Raw genomic sequence first — 19,032 nt, forward strand, 5'->3', positions numbered from 1 at the left:
CCGGCATCATGGTGTGGGGAGCGATCTCCTACACTGGCCGTACACCTCTGGTGATCGTCGAGGGGACACTGAATAGTGCACGGTACATCCAAACCTTGATCGAACCCATCGTTCTACCATTCCTAGACCGGCAAGGGAACTTGCTGTTCCAACAGGACAATGCACGTCCTCATGTATCCCGTGCCACCCAATGTGCTCTAGAAAGTGTAAGTTAACTACCCTGGCCAGCAAGATCTACGGATCTGTCCCCCATTGAGCATGTTTGGGACTGGATGAAGCGTCGTCTCACGCGGTCTGCAAGTCCAGCACGAACGCTGCTCCAACTGAGGCACCAGGTGGAAATGGCATGGCAAGCCGTTCCACAGGAGTACATCCAGCATCTCTACGATCGTCTCCATGGGAGAATAGCAGCCTGCATTGCTGCGAAAGGTGGATATACACTGTACTAGTGCCGACATTGTGCATGCTCTGTTGCCTGTGTCTATGTGCCTGTGGTTCTGTCAGTGTGATCATGTGATGTATCTGACCCCAGGAATGTGTCAATAAAGTTTCCCCTTCCTGGGACAATGAATTCACGGTGTTCTTATTTCAATTTCCAGGAGTGTAGTTCTGAGTTCTAGGAGACTGATGACCTCAGACGTTAAGTCCCACAGTGCTCAGAGCCATTTTGTTCGCCGTTAATCTCGGAAGTATTGGGTACAGCGGGATATTCGATGTACCACTGCATTACGACATTTCACGGTTTCAACAGATGTCTTCAGTTCGTCAGAAAAATGGTGTCAGTGGAATTTACCTTTCGCTAATACTTCGTGGTAATAAAGACGTTCGCATATCTAGTGGCTGTTTGCACAAAAAACAATGTAATCTTGGCGAGGTGAGCTTCGAACACGTGATAAGCGATAACCTTTGTTATGCAGAGGACACGGTCGACGTTTTACCGAGACTAATCACGAATGTAAATCTACTTTTTTTTTCACACGATTGTTGCCAAGTCTGCTCGCTGCCATTTGATTACTTTGGAATTTGGTATCACCGTATCCAGGCCTCCCATATTCTTGTTGCGATCCATGAGAATATTTGTCTTCTGACTGATGCAGTTCATTCAATCCACATCTAGAAATTTATTGTCTAGAAATTTGTTAATTGTCCTGCCCTTGCAATTGATCTACATCTGTTTCTCTCTGTACTCCGCCGGGTACTACGAATTGTCAATTTTCATGAGATCAGGGAGGTTCCCTCTTTTTTACTGTATTGTGTCAACAATGCCGGTGTGTTCCTACTCCTTAGTTTGTCAGCCAAATCAGAGCCAGTGTACCTACGGTCGAGATAAATACAACCAACAATAAAAACAACAATCAGAGCACAAAACGTGCAAATACAAATACTTTCCTATTTATTTAAAAGACTGTCTGTAAGGTAGGGTACCAGGGAGATTTTAACTTCGTCACCCCCTCACCCCTTCTTCTTAACATGCAACTCTCCTCAAACTATCACAAGGTCTCCTAACTGTCACTCAAACCCACCGTTAGGCGCCCATACCCATGCACCCCAACTGCCCTTCTCAATCACACATTCAGCCAAACTCGTTGTCATTATCTCATTTTATCCCTCTGTCTTCGTCTCCTTGTGTCACTGCCAAAGGCGTCTTCGTTCTTTCCTAGTACTAAAGTCTCTTCTCGTTGTCATTGTCTCCCACATTCTCTCTCCTACTGCTAATATCTCATTCTTTCCTTCCTATTGCTACCACCTATTCTCACTGCCACTATCTCTTTCTTCCTTTTGTCATTGTCTTATGATCCCTGTCCTTCACTTTTTTCCTAGCACTGCCTGTCGCAGCAGTAACACGACAAGGCCACGCAGGCCGATGTCACAATGCTGCGTCACCAACTCATTCAGAGTGTTGCCCTTGCAGTTACTGAAAACGCTGTTGCCCTCTTCTGGAACCACACATTTATCTGTCCTCTTAACAGATACGACTCTGATGTGGTTCCACATGAGGCGAGGAAGTCACCCCACCACGGCGAGGTCCATGGCTTATGGAAAAGTAGCAGAAATATGGAAGTAGCAGAAATGAGATTAGTGATAAATGTAACATAAAAATTAAATGCCACGTGCTAGACAAGATGTGTAATTCTGCTACAATAGTAACAAAATAATAAGTGATGGAAGAAACAGAGAGTGTATAAAGTGCAGACAAAGAGAAAGAGGATATTCCTTACTGAAAGAAGTCTACCTGTATGGGGTAGAAGATCTAGTGCAGTCAGAAATTTTCGAGAACACGTATCTTGTGCAGAGCATCATTTAGAAATGAATTAGACGCTGTGGGGACACCTGTCGAATAGCGTTTGAGTTGTAGTGCTACAGATGGATGCTGAAAATTAAATCGACTAAGACAAGAAATGAGGAGATTTTCCGTAGCATCGGGGAGACATCAGGTTGTGTATGGTATTAGAAGAGAGTCGGCCGCAAAATACAGATCTGCGAGGAAGCACTTGTGAATAGACATTGCGGACCGAGGATCGGGCTCGCATTTTCGCGGTTCCTCTCGGAAGTATTGGGAACAGCGCGATATTCGTTGTTCCACCACGTTACGGAATTTCACGGTTTGTACAGATCTCTTCAGTTCGGCAGAAAAATGTTTTCAGTGCTATTTACCCTTCGCTAATAGTTCCTGGTATAAAAGAAGTTCACATGGCTAGTGGCTGTTTGCACACAAAAGCAATCTAGTCCTCTATTGTCACAAGCCTTTAAACAAGAATGGGAATGACAGAAGATTGTTATGCGATATGCAATGCGAAATCGACTGGTACTGCGTACTTGCTTTGGAACGACATTACAACAAGAAGCAAGAAGCATTTAAAGATTTATATTGACTATAAAGGAGCAAAACATTACAACGGTCGACAGACACCATTTATTGTGCTGTACATCAAGGAACACTTTGTTCCAAATGTTCAGCCTTAAGCAAGTAATAAAACTGGTGACACAAATAATAACATTTATGAAGTCCGATGCATTATTCCACTGTCAATTGCAACCATTTTCGATGGAACTGAACTGAATATGTACACTTTAAATAATGCCGAAAAGTACATTTGTTAAGTGGAAGATCCAAGCGCCACGCCTGAAACGATTTATGGATTTAAAACCCACCCTTGTTTAATTTATAAAGGGAAATGTAGATCATAAATGGACTGCACATTTCGCATTTTAAGTCCACTGGATTGCACACTGTCCGCAATAAGACATTCCAAGATGAGAAACCGTTTATTTCTGATTTGATGGGGATCCATTTAGAAAGAAAATCGCCTTGTGGGAGAGACAAATTCTGGCATAAGCAATGTCCATTTCCCTAAGCTCACTGGCGTTAAAGAAAGGGCGAGGTCTGAAGAATTCAGTCTGACGCCAAGGGAGTTACTGTACTATGATAGTAGTTTCTAAATGTTATGAGAGCTCACTGCTAACATTAAATCTGCTTTGGAACAGTTTTCGAGAACGTTCGTCGTTTCCGCTGAAAGCACCTCCGTACATGAGCATAAGGACCTGACTAATGTACGGTGTAACTCCCGCTTAAAATATAAATTCCTTTGCGATAAAACCAAAGCATTCCAGGAGATGAAAATGGTTTTCTTGGGAAGAGCTTCCTTGTCTCCCTAATGAAGCTGCAAATACAATAAATTATTTCACTCAACGCATTGGTGTGAAAGGGTTTTTAGACTGTGAAACTATCTCGATTACGTGGCAACATCAGTGCGAAAATCCGTGAAATTGTCTTTGCTTCTCTATATGCCTCTAGTTTGCACCAGATTAAAACTGTATTATGCGTTATGCGTACCAAATAAATAAATAAATAAAACGGAAAATGTATTTTGTCTCTGATCTACCACGTTAAGAAATATGATTTCGAGTCGCATGCAGTATGACCACATAGCAAATAAATGCGGGGCTCCGTCTCTCTCCCCCTCTTCCCCCCCCCCCACCCCTTCGCACCCAGACAGCTCGTGGTGCCGGGGAAGGGGGGGGGGGGCAGACAGGTATACGGCACTACACATATGGCGAATTATTGGCCGTCCCTGTACTAGATAGTGCTAGACAAAGCCGTAGAAGGAGGAAATATGAAGAAGAAGAGGGATATTTAAAACTGATCTAATCTACGTCTACATTTATACTCCGCAAGCCACCCAACGGTGTGTGGCGGAGGGCACTTTACGTGACACTGTCATTACCTCCCTTTCCTGTTCCAGTCGCGTATGGTTCCCGAAAGAACGACTACCCGAAAGTCTCCGTGCGCGCTCGAATGTCTCTAATTTTACATTCGTGATCTCCACGGGAGGTATAAGTAGGGGGAAGCAATATATTCGATACCTCATCCAGAAACGCATCCTCTCGAAACCTGGACAGCAAGCTACTCAGCAATGCAGAGCGCCTCTCTTGCAGAGTCTGCCACTTGAGTTTGCTAAACATCTCCGTATCGCTATCACGCTTACCAGATAGCCCTGTGACGAGACGCGCCGCTCTTCTTTGGGTTTTCTCTATATCCTCGGTCAACCCGACCTGGTACGGATCCCACACTGTTGAGCAATACTCAAGTATAGGTCGGACGAGTGTTCTGTAAGCCACCTCCTTTGTTGATGGACTACATTTTCTAAGGACTCTCCCAATGAATCTCAACCTGGCGCCCGACTTACCAACAATTAATTTTATATGATCATTCCACTTTAAATCGTTCCGCAAGCATACTCCCAGATATTTTACAGAAGTAACTGCTAACAGTGTTTGTTCCACTCTCATACAATCATACAATAAATGATCCTTTCTTCTACGTACTCCCAATACATTACATTTGTATATGTTAAGGGTCAGTGGCCACTCCCTGCACCAAGTGCCTATCCGCTGCAGATCTTCCTGCATTTCGCTGCAATTCTCTAATGCTGCAACTTCTCTGTATACTACAGCATCACCCGCGAAAAGCCGCCTGGAACTTCCGACACTATCTACTAGGTCTTCAGACTTACAAAAAATGATCAAATGTGTGTGAAATGGCTTAACTGCTAAGGTCATCAGTCCCTAAGCTTACACACTACTTAACCTAAATTATCCTAAGGACAATCACACACACCCATGCCCGAGGGAAGACTCGAACCTCCGCCGGGAGTAGCCGCACAGACCATAACTGACTTTTTCATATCCATACGGCATAGTTCTGGACATGGTTTCCTTATCAGAAGTTTATCTACTAAGCATCTTTTGCAATGTGTATATTCCTGAAATATGTATTGTGGAACATCCTATTGCGGCGGCGCGGTTCTTTCCGTCCCTTTACGACGAACCTGCACCTACGTGTGAACATGGTCTCAGCGTATCATGAGTAGGGAAGCCGAGAGAAACCTACTGTTCTTCGACTTGAACCAGGCTTCAATTAAAGTCACTAATCTACGTTTCGTTTTCACACGATATGAAAACTTGTAAATTTTGTCCTCAATCAATGTATTCTCAAAAATTAGGTGAACATGTATCACTGCCAAGCCCGTGCTAGTCTTAACACAGTCACTCACAATCCCTTTCACTCACCTTAGCAAGTTTATGGTGTTGCATTTACCGAAAACGTAATAGTTACTAAAATACTTATTGCTTTTGACTGAGAATGCGCGCCAAATATTAAGTCTGTCGGTACCAAATGCAGTCACAGTTTTTAGCCACCGACCTGCTCGATACGCCACGCGGAATATATGTCTTTTATCGTCACAAAATTTACTTAAATATTCCGAAATTTCTACACACACATCGGAATAATTAAGCCGTCACTTTCCAACACCTTTTATGTATGAAACACTGCTAGATCCGGCAACTAATCATTTCCATTGGAACTACAACTACACACGTCCGAACTGTTTCATGGCTGGGCTCCGACTCTTCTCTAGAATACTCTACGTCTTCTCTACCAGCAGAGAAAGGCCCGCGAAGAATATTGCTTTACCATTGGTCAGTTTATTCAACAGCCAATAGCAAAACAGCATTCTCCCGCGTCTGTCCGCGCTTTTCATCAATAGCCAATCGGAAAATAGTAAACCTAACGACTGCACTTTTTACCGACGTAATTATCTAATATGCTGAAGTTTTGTTTATGGGTAAAGTTATTTACTAGCATTAAATTATTTACTATTGTTGTTTATACCTGAATTAATTTTCCCTTTAATATAAACTTACTTTACAAATCTATTCTACAGAAATTCCCTTTGTCCACATCCATACTTCTTCGAACTGTTCCCACACTAACTCCAACTACATAACTCGTTAAACAATTATCTTCGTATTAACCTTAAACCACACTCATGCATTATTCAACTAATAAAACATATTTATAACATTTTACATACCCAAAAAGACATACTAACACTTTATGAAAATACTAGAACAGTTTTGAAAAACATTCTATTGCTTTTGTGCACTGTTTTGGGCACAATCGAAACTAAAATCGCAGTTCCCCTATCCAATATTGTCCTCTATCGGCTGATGTATAAACTACGTGCGCGTCCAGTTTCGCGTCACCATCCGTCACTATCCAGCTCTGAGACACATCTCCTACTTAACCGCATTCAAGGCAGGATCGGTATACGGCGCTGCGCCTCACTATACACAAGAAATGACTGAGGAGACGCCTGTAAATGCTAGTCGGAGATGAAGATATTGACAAAACTAGATTCCTGTGACAGATCGCGTGAAATCAGTGAGAAGACCGCCGTCCCCAAAAAGAGAAAAATACAAGAGTGAAGCCGAGGAAAGAGAGGAAAGGTAGAGAGAGTAGAGAGTGTGTGTGTGTGAGAGAGAGAGAGAGAGAGAGACACGGAGTGCGGAAAAAAGTAGCCAACGGTGGAAGCAAGCCTGCGCTGCCCATAGCGACGTTCCAGAGGGCAGAGAGAGGTCAGAGGGCGGGAGGGTCGGCTCACAGACGTCGTCTGGAGCGCCGAGGAATTCTCCAGGGAGCCGGCTTACGGCTGCGCGATCGTAAAAATTATATTAGCCGTAAAGCCCGGAGGAGCGCGACGCTGTCATCCGCGGACTGGGATGCGGAGCTGCGGTGCCCAAATTGATAAAGATGATTTCGCGAAACCTGAGAGGCGGCCACACGGCGAGAGGTCGCCAAGTCTAAATACCAACACCACGTATCACGGCCGGGGCGAATATTCGGAAGGCTGAGGCGATGCGGCGAGCGGAGGAAGAGCGCCAGTGAAAACAGCACCCGCTCCCCACCCCCAACAATTGCGACTCGTTCGCTTTACTGGCGCCTGCCGGGGGCTGTTTGTCCAGCGCTGTGCTCTTCTGAGCACTTAACTCTGGAGGGGACTGCTGTCTACGGGTGACAGTCCGTGAGATTGTGTAACTTGCTGTTCCGTTGCGGTTACAGTACAAATACTGCTTCAGTTCCCCTGGTTCAGTGAATGTATCGGTTTTAAACCCAGCCCATTATCGGGGATCTGTGTGAAAGCACCGTCTTTGTGTCGGCAGAGGTCAGCTGGAACCAGACTACACAAATGTTGACTGTCATACTGACTACATGTTTAGCAAGTAATCAGAGCCCTCTGACAGCGTTAAGTGGCACTCTGCAATATTTTATTATGACCTGTTTAGGTCTTCAAGTGAACAAGAGCATCATCAGTATATACAATTTAGAGCTGGCTGACAGCATTAAAGGTTGCGTTTACAGACAGCTTTACAGCCATCATTTACTACTGTGCTTTAGGGGACATCCAAATTAATCCTTAGATCTGTCAGCCAATTGTAAAGTCAATCTTTAATGCTGCCAGCCAACTTTAAACTGTACATTCTGAAGATGCTCCTGTTCATTTAAAGAGCTAATACGAACATAATAAAAAATACGAAGTACGACCTGTGGCTGTTTTCGAAAACTTAACAGACGCTGCCAGCTGCAGACAATGTCTGCTCTTGGTATACAGACTTTTCTTTTCTCTTATACTTCTTCAATAAAAAGAAGGCGGAAGAAGGTTGTGACAAATTTTGGTTTAGCTCCGAACTACGTACTGTATCATGGACATTGCAGTAATTAGTTCGTATGCTATCATCTTCGAGCAAACAAGGAAACATAAATTACCTAATTCTACATTTCTGCGGTCCGCCACCGCAGCTGAGTGGTCAGGGTAGGTGACTGCCATGGGGATCACACGGGTTCAATTCGCAGAACTACTAAGGATTTTTTCGTGATGTATGGACTGGTACAACTGCACTCGGCTTCGTGCTGACAATTAAGAAGTTTCTTTAAGTGAGAAGTATCGGTCTGGAAAGTCGGCAAATCAGCCGGGAGAGTGGTGTACTGACCTCATGCCCCTCCATACCGCATCAGCACGACGCCACTTCATTTACAGTATTTACGTTGTTAAAAGCATATTGTTCGAACAAATAGCTATATCTAGTGGCAAAAGAATAACAGTACACCACAAAAAGAAGGACAAACATTGTGAACAGTGTGAAAAAGTTCGGAATACAGAAGTGCACGTATGTTTCGGAAATACAGGGGTAGAGCGAGCTCCAGACCAGATGAGAGGAAACGTAGATCACAGCAAACTATCCCACTGAAGATGTCTTTGAGCGAGAAGAAGGAAGAACGCGTCTGGAAAAAAATAAATGAAGTTGTAGCAAGAAAAGGCTTATTTGTGTACAAAAAAAATATTCACACTGTGTCCGACCACCCTGTACACATGGTATTAAAAACAGATGTATGTGTTTCGTCTTCTTTCCTTGGGCCATAGTGATTGTGCAGTTTATGAACTCGGACCATAATTCCGTAATTTAGAATGGTGCACCGGAAACGAAACGTCCTCAAAGACACTCGAATATAAGAAATAATCGAAATTTATGTAATTAATATCTGTAAATTGTTTCGTCTTAGAGAAACAGTTTCTCTGTCTGAAAACTGAATCGATTAACTTAAAAGATATTCCCTCTGATATAAAACTACAAAGTCATCAGTAAACCGGAATTTGCGGCAGGTCTGGCTCCTCGGGTATGCTGTGTACAGACTAAGTAACACCGGGGCAAGAAAGTAGACTTGACGCAAACCACCACTGCGTTTCAGTTTCATAACTCTCACAGGATATGTATCAGAAGTATTTTCAACATCGAACACGAAACATACACCAATATGATTTTGTATATAAACTTTTCATAGTGAACATGAAAATGTGCTAATAATTTGACAACAAGATGTAGACATATTCTTCAACAATAAGAATGAAATTTTGTGATATGATCACGACGAAAAAATTAGAGAAATTAGTACTGATACTGAGGTTTACCGACGTTCTTTCCGCTCGCAGTTTGTGAATGGAACAGGAAACTGCGTATAAGAGCCGGCTGGAGTGGCCGAGCGGTTCCAGCACCTACAGTCTGCAACCGCGCGACCGCTACGGTCGCAGGATCGAATCCTGCCTCGGGCATGGATGTGTGTGATGTCCTTAGGTTAGTTAGGTTTAAATAGTTCAAAGTTCTAGGAGACTAATGACCTCAGCTGTTAAGTCCCATAGTGCCAGAGCCATCTGAACCATTTTTTTCCGAAGAAGATTGTTATACCAGACGTACTCTCCATCACTCACTTTAAGATGACTTGTGGAGTATTGATGTTGATGTGGCTGTACAATAGTTGCGTAGAGGAGGGGAGGGGGAAGACATATGTGTATAGAGTATTTTTAATATTTTGAAAGACGAATGATGACGTCCATGTAGCCATACAAATGTTCCAGGTCCGACCTTGTTAAAAGCCTACGTAATACCGACTTTAATTTTTTTTAAGGAACAGTCATTACTACAGTATACTTTTTCCTTTCGCTGAGTGCTGGGGGGAGGATGGGTGGCTTCCCCTTGGTTCCCGGTAAGCGCGCCCGCGGAACTCACGGACTTCGAAAGTGGCCAGATGATTGGGTGTAACTTGAGTCATAGACTGTACGTGAGATTTCCACAGCCCACAGCCCACTGTTTCCGATGTGATAGTGAAATGGAAACGTACAGCACAAAAGCGCACTGGCCGACCTCGTCTGCTGACTGACACAGACACCCCCCCCCCCCCCCCCCCCCAGTTGAAGAGGGTCATAATGTGGATTAGGCAGACCATCATACTGGAATTTCAGACTGCATCAGGATCCATGCAAATACTATCATAGTTAGGCGGGAGGTTGTAAAACTTGAATTTCATGTTGGAGCGGCTGCTAATAAGCCACGCACCACGCCCGTAAATGCCAAAAATCGCCTCGTTCTTGTTTAAGGAGCGTAAACATTGGACGCTTGAACAGTGGAAAAACATTGTGTGGAGTGACGAATCACGGTACGCAATGTGGCGATCCAATGGCAGGATGTTGGTATGGTAATTTTCGGTGAATGTCATCTGCCAGCGTGTATAGTACCAACAGTAAAATGTTATGGTGTGGTCGTGTTTTTCATGCAGGGTCTTGTACTCCTTGTTGTTTTGCATAGCAATGTCAGAACATAGGCCGACGCTGATGTTTTAAACACCATCTTGCTTCCCACTGTTGAAGAGTAATTCGGTAATGGTGATTGCATCTTTCAAGACGATCGAGCACCTTTTCACAATGCACGGCCTATGGAGGTGTAGTTACACGACAATAACATCCCTGTAATGGACTGGTTTGCACAGAGTCCTGACCTCAATACTATAAAACACCTCTCGGAAGTTTTGGAACGCTTACTTCGTGGCCAGGCCTCACAGACCGACATCGATACCTCTCCTCAGTATAGCACTTAGTGAAGAATGGGCTGCCATTCCCCAAGAAACCTTCCAGCACCTTACTGAACGTATGCCTGCGCGAGTGGAAGCTGTCATCAAGGCCAAGGGTGAGCCAACGCTGTACTGAATTCCAGCATTACCGATGGGGGGCGCCACGAACGTGTAAGTCATTTTTAGCCAGGTATACGGATACTTTTGACCACATAGTGTAATATAGGGTTACAGCACAGGAGCTCACGGTAAAAGTTGAATTGAAAAACACGCATTGGAAAACGGTGTAAATTTATTGTGCATGAGTACAAATGGAACAAAAAGGATCCAAAATCAACTAATGTACATCAAAATAATCACCCAGTACACTCACACATCCCAAAGAAAGCAGGTGCCGACAGATGTGAAAATTACCGAACTATCAGTTTAATAAGTCACAGCTGCAAAATACTAACGCGAATTCTTTACAGACGAATGGAAAAACTGGTAGATGCGGACCTCGGGGAGGATCAGTTTGGATCCCGTAGAAATGTTGGAACACGTGAGGCAATACTGACCTTACGACTTATCTTAGAAGAAAGATTAAGAAAAGGCAAACCTACGTTTCTAGCATTTGTAGACTTAGAGAAAGCTTTTGACAATGTTGACTGGAATACTCTCTTTCAAATTCTGAAAGTGGCAGGGGTAAAATACAGGGAGCGAAAGGCTATTTACAGTTTTTACAGAAACCAGATGACAGTTATTAGAGTCGAGGGGCATGAAAGGGAAGCAGTGGTTGGGAAAGGAGTGAGACAGGGTTGTAGCCTCTCCCCGATGTTATTCAATCTGTATATTGAGCAAGCAGTAAAGGAAACAAAAGAAAAATTCGGAGTAGGTATTAAAATTCATTGAGAAGAAGTAAAAACTTTGAGGTTCGCCGATGACATTGTAATTCTGTCAGAGACGGCAAAGGACTTGGAAGAGCAGTTGAACGGAATGGACAGTGTCTTGAAAGGAGGATATAAGATGAACATCAACAAAAGCAAAACAAGGATAATGGAATGTAGTCGAATTAAGTCGGATGATGCTTAGGGAATTAGATTAGGAAATGAGACACTTAGAGTAGTAAAGGAGTTTTGCTATTTAGGAAGTGAAATAACTGATGATGGTCGAAGTAGAGAGGATATAAAATGTAGACTGGCAATGGCCAGGAAAGCGTTTCTGAAGAAGAGAAATTTGTTAACATCAAATATAGATTTAGGAATCAGGAAGTCGCTTCTGAAAGTATTTGTTTGGAGTGTAGGCATGTATGGAAGTGAAACATGGTCGAAGAATGGTTTGGACAAGAAGAGAATAGAAGCTTTCGAAATGTGGTGCTACAGAAGAATACTGAAGATAAGGAGGATAGATCACGTAACTAATGAGGAGGTATTGAATAGGATTGGGGAGAAGAGAAGTTTGTGGCACAACTTGACTAGAAGAAGGGATCGGTTAGTAGGAGATGTTTTGAGGCATCAAGGGATAACAAATTTAGCATTGGAGGGCAGCGTGGAGGGTAAAGATCGTAAGGGAGACCAAGAGATGAATACACTAAGCAGATTCAGAAGGATGTAGGTTGCAGTAGGTACTGGGAGACGAAGAAGCTTGCACAGGATACAGTAGTATGGAGAGCTGCATCAAACCAGTCTCAGGACTGAAGACAACAACAACAACAACAACAACAACAACATACACACAGTGCTGTCAACGGTGGGAAACCAATTACATCCCACTGGCATTGCCATCAGTGTGTGGCTCCTGTCTCCGAAATGCCGTGAAGACATTGCTTTGGATACAAAGCACCTCTCACGCATTAGTTTTGTGGCATAAGTTAGAAATCTCATGGACTCACTTTTGGTGCGTAGGGTGGGCGCGGGAGGATCCCTCCTGTTGCACGGCCAACCTCACACGGAATGTTTCAGTCGTTGGTACCGAGCAATCCTCGCATGCCGTCATAATCTGTTGATTAATTTTGGTAATGTTTGGCACAGACTCTCCAATGTAATTACTACAGTTACTGTGCTGCCACATGTACGCACATCATACCTTAATTTTGCCATTACCCTCGTACGAATTTGAAAAACTTACATTGAAACTGTTTTTCATGTAATTCACACCAAAAGTCTAAAACTACTTCCACAACCAAGGTGGTGCATTAAGTCCAACAAACACAAATCTTTCAAAATTTGCTTATCCATCTCTCATTAATTAAAACAATATTCATAAATCCACACTTAATCAAATCTCAAACATACTTCAACTAACATCGAAACTGGCTTTCATGTAACTCAGGATTCGGCTAAGAACATTAATCAACTTAACTGTAATAAGCTCAGATCTTTCCACAAGTGGTCTTAAAACTTCAGTTAAATTAACAGGATGTAATTTATTCAAAGTAATAATTACATATGAAATCGTCTTAACATGGGACAGCCTCAACCTTATGATAAATTGGTGATTGCCGCAAGCAAACCGCAAGGTTCTAACTTATACAGGAGATGCATGGTGCAGAAGGTGAAATAAAAATATACTGAACTTTGATCTACAAGTAAGCTTGCGGAAAACCACAACACTCCACCGACAAGACGGAATTACCGCATGTTAACAATGTAACCGTAGACACTTATCCAGGTCCTTAATTTTCACTCTTCCACCGTGATACCCCGATCGGAGCTTGATCGCGTCGGTTAACGCCAATTACCTGAAACATAAACACATCAGCGGCAGACAACATTCTGACGCAACAGACGCAAGGATATTAACCCACTAGTTATCAATAAACCTTTAATTCTACGCTGCACAAATGAAGCTTAAGCACACATAACATACTTGACAGTGGGTCTTAAAATTTGATTAAACAACCTTTGTTGTTGTTGTTGTTGTGGTCTTCAGTCCTGAAACTGGTTTGATGAAGCTCTCCATGCTACTCTATCCTGTGCAAGCTTCTTCATCTCACAGTAGCTACTGTAACCTACATCCTTCTGTATCTGTTTAGTGTATTCATCTCTTGGACTCCCTCTACGATTTTTACCCTCCACGCTGCCCTCCAATACCAAATTGGTGACCCCTTGATGCCTCACAACATGTCCTACCAACCGATCCCTTCTTCTAGTCAAGTTGTGCCACAAACTTCTCGTCTCCCCAATCCTATTCAGTACTTCCTAATTAGCTATGTGATCTACCCACCTAATCTTCAGCATTATTCTGTAGCACCACATTTCGAAAGCTTCTATTCTCTTCTTGTCCAAACCATTCTTCGACCATGTTTCACTTCCATACATGGCTACACTCCATACAAATTCTTTCAGAAACGACTTCCTGACAATTAAATCTATACTCGATGTTAACAAATTTCTCTTCTTCAGAAATGCTTTCCTTGCCATTGCCAGTCTACATTTCATATACTCTCTACTTCGACAATCATCAGTTATTTTGCTCTCCAAATAGCAAGACTCCTTTACTACTTGAAGCGTCTCATTTCCTAATCTAATTCCGGCCGCACCACCCAATTTAATTCGACTACATTCCATTATCCTTGTTTTGCTTTTGTTGATATTCATCTTATATCCTCCTTTCATGACATTATCCATTCCGTCCAACTTCTCTTCCAGGTCCTTTGCTGTCTCTGACAGAATTACAATGTCATCGGCTTCTTTATATTCTAAGAAGTACTGAAAACTGTATCCTTTAGGATCTGCTTACTGTAATCATCTATTGGTCTCCCTGTATGAGTTTTACCCCACACATTTCCCTATAATAGTAAATTGGTGCACCTTTCTTCTATATAGATTGCGCCACAAACTTCTTTTTTCATCAGTTCCGTTCAGTACCTCCTCATTAGTTAGGTGATCTACTCTTCTAATCTTCAACATTCTTCGGTAGCAGCAGATTTTAAAAGGTTCTATGCTCTTCTCTTTTAGACTGTTTATCAACCATGTTTCACTTCGATACAAATACTTTCAGATAGGACTTCCTGGCATTTAAATTTATATGTGATGATAACGTGATTCTCTTCTTCAGAAAAGCTTTTCTTGCCGTTGCCTGTTGACATTACATGTCCTCTCTGCTTCAGCCATCATCATTTATTTTCTTGCCCAAATAGGAACATTATCTACTACTTTATGTGTCTCATTTCCTAATCTAATTCCATCAGCAACACCTGGTTTGATGTGACTCCATCCATTTTCTTTTTCTTGCTTTTGTCGATGTTCATCTTGTGTCTTACTTTTAAGACACTGTCCATTCCGTTTAACTGATATTCCAAGTCTTTTGCAGTCTGTGACAGTATTAAAATTCATCGGTTTTCATTTCTTATCCCTGGACTTCGATTCCTACTGATATTTTTGGTTGGTTTCCGTTACTGCTTGCTCAGTGTGCAGATTGAATAACATCGGGATACACTACAACCCTGTCTCGCTCCCTGCTCAGCCACAGCTTCCCTTTGATGCAGCTCGACTCATAACTGCCATCTGGTTTCTGTACAATTGTGAACAGCTTTTCGCTGCCCGTATTTTACCCGTGCTCCCATACTACTGTCGTTACTGTTGCTTGAAGGTAGGAACAGTCAACGACAGTTGTAAATTATCATACACCCCAGTGGCAAAGGACCTTATCAAGTTAAGTAAATCTGCTTATTCTTTCATGTAATAAAGTGAACTAATATTTCTTACGTTGTAGCTCCCACGATTCATCTCCCAGAGCAATCAAAGAACCCGGTGTCATGTCCGGACGATTGCAGTTTCGTCTAGTCCTAAAACGTTTTGTTGTACTTGAAAAATAAGTACAGCCAAAGAATGAAAGTAAAAGTTTAAAGCGAACAATTTCGACAAATATGTCAGATGATTGATGCAGTTGCATTTCTTAGCCGAAATGTGCTCATTATCAATGCCAGAAGCGGTATTAGCGTAACGTCACCAGCGATTGTTAATTATTGACCAGTCTACTTATAATTACCACAATGAAGCAAAGGGTATGCCAGATTCTACATCTGCACCTATCTACATCCATCTACATTTACGTGATTACTCTGTTATTCACAATAAAGTGCCTGGCAGGGGTTCAATGAACTATCTTCAAGGTGTCTCTCTACCGTTCCGCTCTCGAACGGCACGTGGGAAAAACGTGCACTTAAATTTCTCTGTGCGAGCCCTGATTTCTCTTATTTTATCGTTTTGATCATTTCTCCCTATGTAGGTTGGTGCCAACAGAATGTTTTCGCAATCGGAGGAGAAAACTGTTGATTTAAATTTCATGACAAGATCCCGTAGCAACGAAAAACGTCTTTGTTTTGATGATTGCCACTCCAATTCACGTATCATATCCGTGACACTATCTCCCCTATTTCGCGAGAATACAAAACGAGCTGCCTTTCTTTGTAGTTTTTCGATGTCATCCGTCAGTCCCACCTGATGCGGATCCCACACCGAACATCAGTACTCCCGAATAGGGCGGACAAGTGTAGTGTAAGCAGTCTCTTTGGTACACCTGTTGCACATTCTGTGTGTTCTGCCAATGAATCGCAGTCTTCGGTTTGCTCTACCCACAATATTATCTATGTGATCATTCCAATTTAGGTTATTTGTAATTGTAATTCCTAAATATTTAGTTAAATGAACAGCTCTCGTATTTGTGTTACTTATTGCGTAATCGAAATTTAGCTGATTTGTTTTAGTACTCATTTGAATTACTTCACACTTTTCTTTATTCAGGGTCAATTGCCACTTTTCGCACCGTACAGATATGTCACCTAAATGATTTTGCAAGTGGGTTTGATCATCTGATGACTTTGAAATATGATAAATGACAGCAACATCTGCAAACAAACTAAGACGAGTACTCAGATTGTCACCAATGTCGTTAATGTAGTGCAAGAACAATAGAGGGCATGTAACACTTCCTTGGGGAACGCCGTATATTACTTCCGATTTACTGGATGACTTTCAGTCTATTACTACGAACTGTGACAGGAAATCATGTATCCAGTCGCACAACTGAGGCGATACTCCGTAGGTACGCAGTTTGGTTAGAAGACGCTTGTGAGGAACAGTGTCGAAAGCCTTCAGGAAATCTGAAAATATAGAATCAATTTGACATCCGCTGTCGATAGCACTCATTACTTCATGAGTATAAAGAGCTATTTGTGTTTCACAAGAACGATATTTTCTGAATCCTTGCTGAGTATATGTCAATAAATCGTTTTCTTCAAGGTACTTCATAATGTTCGAATACAGTATATGTTCTAAAACCGTACTGCAAATCGACGTTAGTGATATAGACATGTAATTCAGTGGATTACTCATACTTCTCTTATCGTTTGTTGGAGTGACTTGAGCAATTTCCCAGTCTTTAGCTACGGATCTTTCTGTGAGCGAGTGGATGTTTATAATTGCTAAATATGGAGCTATTTTATCAGCATACTCTGAGAGGAACCTGACTGGTATACAATCTGGACCGGAGGCCTTGCCTTTATTAAGTGATTTTACACCGAGGATACCTACTTCTATGATTCTATTCTTGGCAGTTGTTCTTGAGTGGAATTCAGAAAAGGAGCGTGCGTGATTTAATTGATAGGTACATTCGCATATAGCAAATTGTGGGAATTGAGAGAGAGAAATAAGGAAGTCCGAACGGAGGTGGAGGTGGAGTAAATCTAAAAATATGGAATCAATTTCCAAAAGAAATCCGTTGGAATTCGCTTACTCAATAAATAGTACAATTCTCAAGGCTTTCAATTGAACTAAGTATACGGTTGTAAAAATTACGAACAACTTCAGTTGGAAAGACCACATAGATAATATTATGGGGAAGGCGAGCCAAAGGTTGCGTTTCATTGGCAGGACACTTAGAAGATGTAACAAGTCCACTAAACAGACAGCTTGCACTACACTCGTTTGTCCTCTGTTAGAATATTGTTGCGCAGTGTGGCATCCTTACCAGGTGGAATTGACGGAGGACATCGAAAGGGTGCAACAAATAGCAGGTCGTTTTGTATTATCACGTAATAGGGGAGAGAGTGTAGCAGATATGATACGCGAGTTGGGATGGAATTCATTAAAGCAAGGACGTTTTTCGTCGCGGCGAGATCTATTTACGAAATTTCAGTCACCAACTTTCTCTTCCAAATGCGAAAATATTTTGTTCAGCCCAACGTACATAGGTACGAATGATCATCAAAATAAAATAAGAGAAATCAGAGCTCGAACAGAAAGGTTTAGACGTTCGCTTTTCCCGCGCGCTGTTCGGGAGTGGAATGGTAGGGAGATAGTATGATTGTGGTTCGATGAACCCTCTGCCAAGCACTTAAATGTGAATTGCAGAGTAATCATATAGATGTAGATACAAAAATGGAGCGGAGGCCTTGCCTTTGTTAAGTGATTTAAGCTGCTTTGTTACACCGAGGATACCAACTTCTATGTTCCTCATCTTGCCAGTTGTTCCTGACTGGAATTCGGAAAAAGAGCGTGCATGATTTAATTGATAGGTACATTTGCATATAGCAAACTGTGTGAATTGAGAGAGAAATAAGGAAGTCTGAACGTAGGCAGAAGCCAGCACGAGCGCTGCTGCAGGCCACCCACGCACCGCGCTCCGGAGGGGCGACGCGTGACAGCCTGGCAAGGCCCCCAGATGCGCCGGATGGAAGTCCCTTCCGGCAGCTCCGGAGGCGACCGCCCCTGGGCCCGGCGTCGCGGCGCGTCGCTATCGATGAAACGCCGCGCGTGATAGATTGATTTAGTCGCACCGTTATTGATTGTAGGGGGCAGCGGCCCGCCATTCCATTCCGGGGATTTCCTTCCATTCCGCCGGCCGCTCCGGCCGGACGACAGCCTTTCTCTCGCCCCTGCAGCGGGCATTACGGCGCAATCTTGGGCATAATCCCGGCAGGGCAGCCCCGGCTGGCCCTCTCTGCAGGCGCTCCGCCGGACACAGCGCGTCTCAGCAACACCGACTCAAAGGAGGGCCTCGGCACTTGGTCGTGACGTCACGTCATCTAGGCACGGCGAACGCCAGGCCTGTTGCAGTCATACTGATACTGGTGGTGTCTCCCTCCCTGACACAGGAAAATGTGAAACTATTGACGGCAGTTGACCGACACACATTGTTCTGAGAGATTTCTGCCATCAATTAATTGTGCAATTCATTAACAAATGGTATACTCCTGAACTTAAATTTCCACCTGTTTTAAGGATTGACATACAAAAACAACTTCATGGTCCAGCAACAACAGAATTCGTGCTTATTTACCTTATTAGTAAATCTGAGGAAGTTGC

Source organism: Schistocerca gregaria, chromosome 2 (genome assembly GCF_023897955.1).
Source record: "Schistocerca gregaria isolate iqSchGreg1 chromosome 2, iqSchGreg1.2, whole genome shotgun sequence".
Taxonomy (NCBI): Eukaryota; Metazoa; Arthropoda; class Insecta; order Orthoptera; family Acrididae; genus Schistocerca; species Schistocerca gregaria.